The sequence below is a fragment of the Rhinoderma darwinii genome (genome assembly GCF_050947455.1).
Source record: "Rhinoderma darwinii isolate aRhiDar2 chromosome 2 unlocalized genomic scaffold, aRhiDar2.hap1 SUPER_2_unloc_37, whole genome shotgun sequence".
NCBI classification, from domain to species: domain Eukaryota; kingdom Metazoa; phylum Chordata; class Amphibia; order Anura; family Rhinodermatidae; genus Rhinoderma; species Rhinoderma darwinii.
Window position 1 is genome coordinate 686,131 of NW_027461704.1, and position 11,053 is coordinate 697,183.

Here is an 11,053-nt window from a genome sequence, read left to right on the forward strand (position 1 = left end):
TGGTACTGTGCAGTGTCTATATACACAGAATAATACAGATACTGAGAATTACACCCAGTATACAGGACAGGAGAAGTGGTACTGTGCAGTGTCCATATATACAGAATAATACAGATACTGAGAATTACACCCAGTATACAGGACAGGAGAAGTGGTACTGTGCAGTGTCTATATACACAGAATAATACAGATACTGAGAATTACACCCAGTATACAGGACAGGAGAAGTGGTACTGTGCAGTGTATATATATACAGAATAATACAGATACTGAGAATTACACCCAGTATACAGGACAGGAGAAGTGGTACTGTGCAGTGTCCATATATACAGAATAATACAGATACTGAGAATTACACCCAGTATACAGGACAGGAGAAGTGGTACTGTGCAGTGTATATATACAGAATAATACAGATACTGAGAATTACACCCAGTATACAGGACAGGAGAAGTGGTACTGTGCAGTGTCCATATATACAGAATAATACAGATACTGAGAATTACACCCAGTATACAGGACAGGAGAAGTGGTACTGTGCAGTGTATATATATACAGAATAATACAGATACTGAGAATTACACCCAGTATACAGGACAGGAGAAGTGGTACTGTGCAGTGTCCATATATACAGAATAATACAGATACTGAGAATTACACCCAGTATACAGGACAGGAGAAGTGGTACTGTGCAGTGTATATATATACAGAATAATACAGATACTGAGAATTACACCCAGTATACAGGACAGGAGAAGTGGTACTGTGCAGTGTCCATATATACAGAATAATACAGATACTGAGAATTACACCCAGTATACAGGACAGGAGAAGTGGTACTGTGCAGTGTATATATACAGAATAATACAGATACTGAGAATTACACCCAGTATACAGGACATGAGAAGCGGTACTGTGCAGTGTATATATACAGAATAATACAGATACTGAGAATTACACCCAGTATACAGGACAGGAGAAGTGGTACTGTGCAGTGTATATATATACAGAATAATACAGATACTGAGAATTACACCCAGTATACAGGACAGAAGAAGTGGTACTGTGCAGTGTCCATATATACAGAATAATACAGATACTGAGAATTACACCCAGTATACAGGACAGGAGAAGTGGTACTGTGCAGTGTATATATATACAGAATAATACAGATACTGAGAATTACACCCAGTATACAGGACAGGAGAGGTGGTACTCTGCAGTGTATATATATACAGAATAATACAGATACTGAGAATTACACCCAGTATACAGGACAGGAGAAGTGGTACTGTGCAGTGTATATATATACAGAATAATACAGATACTGAGAATTACACCCAGTATACAGGACAGGAGAAGTGGTACTGTGCAGTGTATATATATAGGGACAGATACTGTATCAGTCTTGCTTTAGTTACTTGGTGCATCATGGAACATTTGCGTCTCAGTGTCAGGAGGATGCAGGGTAAGGTCAGCAGGAATCGCTCCAGGATGTGGCACAGGACGCAGTTGCTGCCAAATGTGTCAGGGCGACCTTATGCTGGAAACGTGTGCAACAAGTAGTAACGAGAGCTGTGGAGGATTGTGGGTAGTGGATGGGGGTGACTGGGAGGATGCCGCCCTGAGTTTTCCGCCACGTGCAGAGGTTATTAGAGGAAGTGGCGGCCGGTTACACGTGACGAGCAATGAACAGACGTTTCCATCTTTACAATCATCGCACAATTGCCGCCATTTTGTAATAAGCTTTATCAGAGTCACAATGTTCTTACAGGAGCGGTGAGAGGATGAGGAGGGAGCGATCAGTAGTGATCTACACTACATCATGTGACACTGCGAAACGTAGGGATCGGAACGATGACCGAGACGTGTAATACAACCCGGCCTATCGGGAGAAGGCCCAAGAAACGGGTCATAATAATTATAATAATAAGGGGGGGGGGCACTCCTGTATAACATTATAAGGGGGGGGCACTCCTGTATAACATTATAAGGGGGGGGCACTCCTGTATAACATTATAAGGGGGGGGCACTCCTGTATAACATTATAAGGGGGGGGGGCACTCCTGTATAACATTATAAGGGGGGGGCACTCCTGTATAACATTATAAGGGGGGGGGCACTCCTGTATATTATTATAAGGGGGGGGGCACTCCTGTATATTATTATAAGGGGGGGGGCACTCCTGTATATTATTATAAGGGGGGGGGCACTCCTGTATATTATTATAAGGGGGGGGCACTCCTGTATAACATTATAAGGGGGGGGCACTCCTGTATAACATTATAAGGGGGGGGCACTCCTGTATATTATTATAAGGGGGGGGGCACTCCTGTATAACATTATAAGGGGGGGGGCACTCCTGTATAACATTATAAGGGGGGGGGGCACTCCTGTATAACATTATAAGGGGGGGGCACTCCTGTATAACATTATAAGGGGGGGGCACTCCTGTATAACATTATAAGGGGGGGGGGCACTCCTGTATATTATTATAAGGGGGGGGGCACTCCTGTATAACATTATAAGGGGGGGCACTTCTGTATAACATTATAAGGGGGGGGGGCACTCCTGTATAACATTATATTATTACAAGGGGGGGGCACTCCTGTATAACATTATAAGGGGGGGGCACTCCTGTATAACATTATAAGGGGGGGGGCACTCCTGTATAACATTATAAGGGGGGGGGCACTCCTGTATAACATTATAAGGGGGGGGGCACTCCTGTATAACATTATAAGGGGGGGGGCACTCCTGTATAACATTATAAGGGGGGGGCACTCCTGTATAACATTATAAGAGGGGGGGGGCACTCCTGTATAACATTATAAGGGGGGGGGGGCACTCCTGTATAACATTATAAGGGGGGGGGCACTCCTGTATAACATTATAAGAGGGGGGGGCACTCCTGTATATTATTATAAGGGGGGGGCACTCCTGTATATTATTATAAGGGGGGGGGCACTCCTGTATAACATTATAAGAGGGGGGGGCACTCCTGTATATTATTATAAGGGGGGGGCACTCCTGTATATTATTATAAGGGGGGGGGCACTCCTGTATAACATTATAAGGGGGGGGGCACTCCTGTATAACATTATAAGGGGGGGGCACTCCTGTATAACATTATAAGGGGGGGGGCACTCCTGTATAACATTATAAGGGGGGGGGGCACTCCTGTATAACATTATAAGGGGGGGGCACTCCTGTATAACATTATAAGGGGGGGGCACTCCTGTATAACATTATAAGGGGGGGCACTCCTGTATAACATTATAAGGGGGGGGCACTCCTGTATAACATTATAAGGGGGGGGCACTCCTGTATAACATTATAAGGGGGGGGCACTCCTGTATAACATTATAAGGGGGGGGCACTCCTGTATAACATTATAAGGGGGGGGCACTCCTGTATAACATTATAAGGGGGGGGGCACTCCTGTATAACATTATAAGGGGGGGGGCACTCCTGTATAACATTATAAGGGGGGGGCACTCCTGTATAACATTATAAGGGGGGGGCACTCCTGTATAACATTATAAGGGGGGGGCACTCCTGTATAACATTATAAGGGGGGGGCACTCCTGTATAACATTATAAGGGGGGGGGGCACTCCTGTATATTATTACAAGGGGGGGGGGCACTCCTGTATAACATTAGGGGGATAGAATAAGATAGTGCTCCCCGCCCCCCTCATGTGATAACGTCTTCTAGAATGCAAATATAAACAAAGGTAGAACCCACAACCCCGAGATAAGGAGCAGCCGGAGACAATGAGGGGCATTTACATCCTTATCTCCGGGGGTCGCAGTCAGCCCCCCCTCTCCCCCCCCCCCCCCCCGCGCTGTTACTTTGCTGTCTCGTTAGTAAAACGACATCCCGGGGTCAAGGCAGAAAGTGATCAATGATAAATCTTCCGTCAATTCATCGCCATCAGTCACAGGGACGGCCACATAGTGTATCACACAGCGCCCAAATACCACAATCACACACACAGCGCCCAAATACCACACACAGCGCCCAAATACCACAATCACACACACAGCGCCCAAATACCACACACAGCGCCCAAATACCACAATCACACACACAGCGCCCAAATACCACAATCACACACACAGCGCCCAAATACCACACACAGCGCCCAAATACCACAATCACACACACAGCGCCCAAATACCACACACAGCGCCCAAATACCACAATCACACACACAGCGCCCAAATACCACAATCACACACAGCGCCCAAATACCACAATCACACACACAGCGCCCAAATACCACACACAGCGCCCAAATACCACAATCACACACACAGCGCCCAAATACCACAATCACACACACAGCGCCCAAATACCACACACAGCGCCCAAATACCACACACAGCGCCCAAATACCACAATCACACACACAGCGCCCAAATACCACAATCACACACACAGCGCCCAAATACCACACACAGCGCCCAAATACCACAATCACACACACAGCGCCCAAATACCACAATCACACACACAGCGCCCAAATACCACAATCACACACACAGCGCCCAAATACCACACACAGCGCCCAAATACCACAATCACACACAGCGCCCAAATACCACACACAGCGCCCAAATACCACAATCACACACACAGCGCCCAAATACCACAATCACACACACCGCGCCCAAATACCACAATCACACACACAGCGCCCAAATACCACACACAGCGCCCAAATACCACAATCACACACACCGCGCCCAAATACCACAATCACACACACAGCGCCCAAATACCACACACAGCGCCCAAATACCACAATCACACACACAGCGCCCAAATACCACACACAGCGCCCAAATACCACACACAGCGCCCAAATACCACAATCACACACACAGCGCCCAAATACCACACACAGCGCCCAAATACCACAATCACACACAGCGCCCAAATACCACAATCACACACACAGCGCCCAAATACCACACACAGCGCCCAAATACCACAATCACACACACAGCGCCCAAATACCACACACAGCGCCCAAATACCACAATCACACACAGCGCCCAAATACCACAATCACACACACAGCGCCCAAATACCACAATCACACACAGGGACGGCCACATAGTGTATCACACAGCGCCCAAATACCACAATCACACGCACAGCGCCCAAATACCACACACAGCGCCCAAATACCACAATCACACGCACAGCGCCCAAATAACTCTGCCCAATCATTTCACTTGTTGCTTTTTCCCAGTTTTGGGCACCAAATGTGGGATCTTTAGCGCAAGCTCTGGGTGCCCAAGACATCAGTGCCAGTGGCGCCCCCTACAGTAGTGACAAGTGAGGTCGCAAACCCCTAATGCTCATCATCAGCCGGGAAGTGGTTCAGTGTTTTTTCCGCCTTTTCCTATTCAACTAAATTGTGACAACAGAATCGGCAGTAGAAAATGAGGGCACATGGGTGATGATTGGACGGGCGGGAGTGTCTGTCCAGAGCTCGAAAAGATTATTTCACCCAATCATTATCCCTACAAATACATGACTCCTCCCACTGCGCTCTGTACCAATATCCCAGCATGCTCTGAGGAAGGCTCTGGAAGACCAACACGACTGAGCAGAATTTCTGAGGCTGGGGTCACATCTGCGTTATTCTGTTACTCTGCGCGGTCATCCGAACAGAAGAACGGAAAAAAAAACGGACGTTCCAGAGCCGCTGTGTAACTGACTCCAACAGCGTCCAATGGAACTCATTGATTTTAACAGGTTGCAACCGGTTCCCATCACGATGTCCATAGATTTCCGACATTTTGGATCGGATTTGTGATGGAAGGCTCTTTAATGCAGATGTGAACAGAGCGGCAGACGCAGACAGAGCGGCAGACAGAGCGGCAGACGCAGACAAAGCGGCAAACGCAGACAGAGCGGCAGACGCAGACAGAGCGGCAGACGCAGACAGAGCGGCAGACGCAGACAGAGCGGCATAAGCAAACAGAGTCACAAACAGAGCGGCAGACGCAGACAGAGCGGCAGACCCAGACAGAGCGGCAGACGCAGACAGAGCGGCAGACGCAGACAGAGCGGCAGACGCAGACAGAGCGGCAGACGCAGACAGAGCGGCAGACGCAGACAGAGCGGCAGACAGAGCGGCAGACGCAGACAGAGCGGCAGACCCAGACAGAGCGGCAGACCCAGACAGAGCGGCAGACGCAGACAGAGCGGCAGACGCAGACAGAGCGGCAGACGCAGACAGAGCGGCAGACGCAGACAGAGCGGCAGACGCAGACAGAGCGGCAGACGCAGACAGAGCGGCAGACCGAGCGGCAGACGCAGACAGAGCGGCAGACGCAGACAGAGCGGCAGACGCAGACAGAGCGGCAGACGCAGACAGAGCGGCAGACGCAGACAGAGCGGCAGGCACAGACAGTCACAAACAGAGCGGCAGACCCAGACAGAGCGGCAGACCCAGACAGAGCGGCAGACGCAGACAGAGCGGCAGACGCAGACAGAGCGGCAGACGCAGACAGAGCGGCAGACGCAGACAGAGCGGCAGACGCAGACAGAGCGGCAGACAGAGCGGCAGACGCAGACAGAGCGGCAGACAGAGCGGCAGACCCAGACAGAGCGGCAGACGCAGACAGAGCGGCAGACAGAGCGGCAGACGTAAACAGAGCGGCAGACGCAGACAGAGCGGCAGACAGAGCGGCAGGCGCAGACAGAGCGGCAGACAGAGCGGCAGATTTGTGTTTAAACCATAGCAAATAATCCAGGTAACATGGAATTACACAAAACTGCAGAAAGTCCACGTCCTATGATAGAGAAACTGCACAGACACATCACACACGTCAAGAAACAACGTTCTACACGATACAATGTCACACACTACACTTGATACAATGTCACACACTACACTTGATACAATGTCACACACTACACTTGATACAATGTCACACACTACACTTGATACAATGTCACACACTACACTTGATACAACGTCACACACTACACTTGATACGTCACACACTACACTTGATACGTCACACACTACACTTGATACAATGTCACACACTACACTTGATACAACGTCACACACTACACTTGATACAATGTCACACACTACACTTGATACAATGTCACACACTACACTTGATACAATGTCACACACTACACTTGATACAATGTCACACACTACACTTGATACAACGTCACACACTACACTTGATACGTCACACACTACACTTGATACGTCACACACTACACTTGATACAACGTCACACACTACACTTGATACAACGTCACACACTACACTTGATACAATGTCACACACTACACTTGATACAACGTCACACACTACACTTGATACAACGTCACACACTACACTTGATACAACGTCACACACTACACTTGATACAACGTTACACACAATGCTAGGACATATGACGACGTGTGTGGGTGAGAATCATTGGCAGGGGCACGTGTGGGGCATGATGTTGGGGGTCTCACCTGCTGCAGGCTCGGATGTCTTCTGTGGTCTCGGACTCTCTGAGTTTCCTGGTTTTTGGGCAGAAGCTCCTGGACTTCCTTGTAGAGAGCTCATCCCCCAGCCCTGCCCTTCATTATCTTCTGTTCCCTCCCCCTCCTCCAGGTGCCCAGACAGGTTGGACCAGTAGCCCAGGTGTAAAGTGAGGAATGTGACAAGGTGACAAAGTGACATCCACACCCAGAGTCTGCGTCACATCAGGTGGCATGTGCCCAAAATAAACCTCCCATCTGAGATAATGCAACGATATGACCGCCCAGGACCAGGCAAGAACTGTGCACCTTCCAAATCACAGGATGATGCTCCTTCTACCAACACAGACCTATGTAGATCTCCGCAGATCACACTATAATGGAACAGAATACAATATAGAACAGAATACAATACAGTGTAATATAATATAGAACAGAATACAATACAGTGTAATATAATATAGAACAGAATACAATACAGTGTAATATAATATAGAACAGAATACAATACAGTGTAATATAATACAGAACAGAATACAATACAGTGTAATATAATATAGAACAGAATACAATACAGTGTAATATAATATAGAACAGAATACAATACAGTGTAATATAATACAGAACAGAATACAATACAGTGTAATATAATATAGAACAGAATACAATACAGTGTAATATAATACAGAACAGAATACAATACAGTGTAATATAATATAGAACAGAATACAATACAGTGTAATATAATATAGAACATAATACAATACAGTGTAATATAATATAGAACATAATACAATACAGTGTAATATAATATAGAACATAATACAATACAGTGTAATATAATATAGAACAGAATACAATACAGTGTAATATAATACAGAACAGAATACAATACAGTGTAATATAATATAGAACATAATACAATACAGTGTAATATAATATAGAACATAATACAATACAGTGTAATATAATACAGAACAGAATACAATACAGTGTAATATAATATAGAACAGAATATAATATAGAACAGAATACAATACAGTGTAATATAATATAGAACAGAATACAATACAGTGTAATATAATATAGAACAGAATACAATACAGTGTAATATAATATAGAACAGAATATAATATAGAACAGAATACAATACAGTGTAATATAATATAGAACAGAATACAATACAGTGTAATATAATATAGAACATAATACAATACAGTGTAATATAATATAGAACAGAATATAATATAGAACAGAATACAATACAGTGTAATATAATATAGAACATAATACAATATAGTGTAATATAATATAGAACAGAATACAATATAGTGTAATATAATATAGAACAGAATACAATACAGTGTAATATAATATAGAACAGAATACAATATAGTGTAATATAATATAGAACATAATACAATACAGTGTAATATAATATAGAACATAATACAATATAGTGTAATATAATATAGAACATAATACAATACAGTGTAATATAATATAGAACAGAATACAATACAGTGTAATATAATATAGAACAGAATACAATACAGTGTAATATAATATAGAACAGAATACAATACAGTGTAATATAATATAGAACAGAATACAATATAGTGTAATATAATATAGAACAGAATACAATATAGTGTAATATAATATAGAACAGAATACAATACAGTGTAATATAATATAGAACAGAATACAATACAGTGTAATATAATATAGAACAGAATACAATATAGTGTAATATAATATAGAACAGAATACAATACAGTGTAATATAATATAGAACATAATACAATACAGTGTAATATAATATAGAACATAATACAATACAGTGTAATATAATATAGAACATAATACAATACAGTGTAATATAATATAGAACATAATACAATATAGTGTAATATAATATAGAACAGAATACAATACAGTGTAATATAATATAGAACAGAATACAATACAGTGTAATATAATATAGAACATAATACAATACAGTGTAATATAATATAGAACAGAATACAATACAGTGTAATATAATATAGAACATAATACAATACAGTGTAATATAATATAGAACAGAATACAATACAGTGTAATATAATATAGAACAGAATACAATACAGTGTAATATAATATAGAACATAATACAATACAGTGTAATATAATATAGAACATAATACAATACAGTGTAATATAATATAGAACATAATACAATACAGTGTAATATAATATAGAACATAATACAATACAGTGTAATATAATATAGAACATAATACAATACAGTGTAATATAATATAGAACAGAATACAATACAGTGTAATATAATATAGAACATAATACAATACAGTGTAATATAATATAGAACATAATACAATACAGTGTAATATAATATAGAACAGAATACAATACAGTGTAATATAATATAGAACAGAATACAATACAGTGTAATATAATATAGAACATAATACAATACAGTGTAATATAATATAGAACATAATACAATACAGTGTAATATAATATAGAACAGAATATAATACAGTGTAATATAATATAGAACAGAATACAATACAGTGTAATATAATATAGAACAGAATACAATACAGAACAGAATACAATACAGTGTAATATAATATAGAACAGAATACAATACAGTGTAATATAATATAGAACATAATACAATACAGTGTAATATAATATAGAACAGAATACAATACAGTGTAATATAATATAGAACATAATACAATACAGTGTAATATAATATAGAACAGAATACAATACAGTGTAATATAATATAGAACATAATACAATACAGTGTAATATAATATAGAACAGAATACAATACAGTGTAATATAATATAGAACAGAATACAATATAGTGTAATATAATATAGAACATAATACAATACAGTGTAATATAATATAGAACAGAATACAATACAGTGTAATATAATACAGAACAGAATACAATACAGTGTAATATAATATAGAACAGAATATAATACAGTGTAATATAATATAGAACAGAATACAATACAGTGTAATATAATATAGAACAGAATACAATACAGTGTAATATAATATAGAACAGAATACAATACAGTGTAATATAATATAGAACAGAATACAATACAGTGTAATATAATATAGAACATAATACAATACAGTGTAATATAATATAGAACAGAATACAATACAGTGTAATATAATATAGAACAGAATACAATACAGTGTAATATAATATAGAACATAATACAATACAGTGTAATATAATATAGAACAGAATACAATACAGTGTAATATAATATAGAACAGAATACAATACAGTGTAATATAATATAGAACAGAATACAATACAGTGTAATATAATATAGAACAGAATACAATACAGTGTAATATAATATAGAACATAATACAATACAGTGTAATATAATATAGAACAGAATACAATACAGTGTAATATAATATAGAACAGAATACAATACAGTGTAATATAATATAGAACATAATACAATACAGTGTAATATAA

General features: G+C 40.8%; 1 protein-coding gene across 1 annotated transcript in view; it reads right to left on the minus strand.

Moving 5' to 3' along the window:
• The window catches only part of SLC37A1 (solute carrier family 37 member 1), a 40,401-nt gene extending 32,862 nt beyond the window's left edge, over nucleotides 1–7,539 (minus strand). Inside the window, exon 1 of the mRNA XM_075847257.1 lies at nucleotides 7,510–7,539. The gene's annotated coding sequence lies outside the window, so the exon portion shown is untranslated. The remainder of the gene's footprint in view (nucleotides 1–7,509) is intronic.
• Between the last annotated feature and the right edge of the window lie 3,514 nt (nucleotides 7,540–11,053).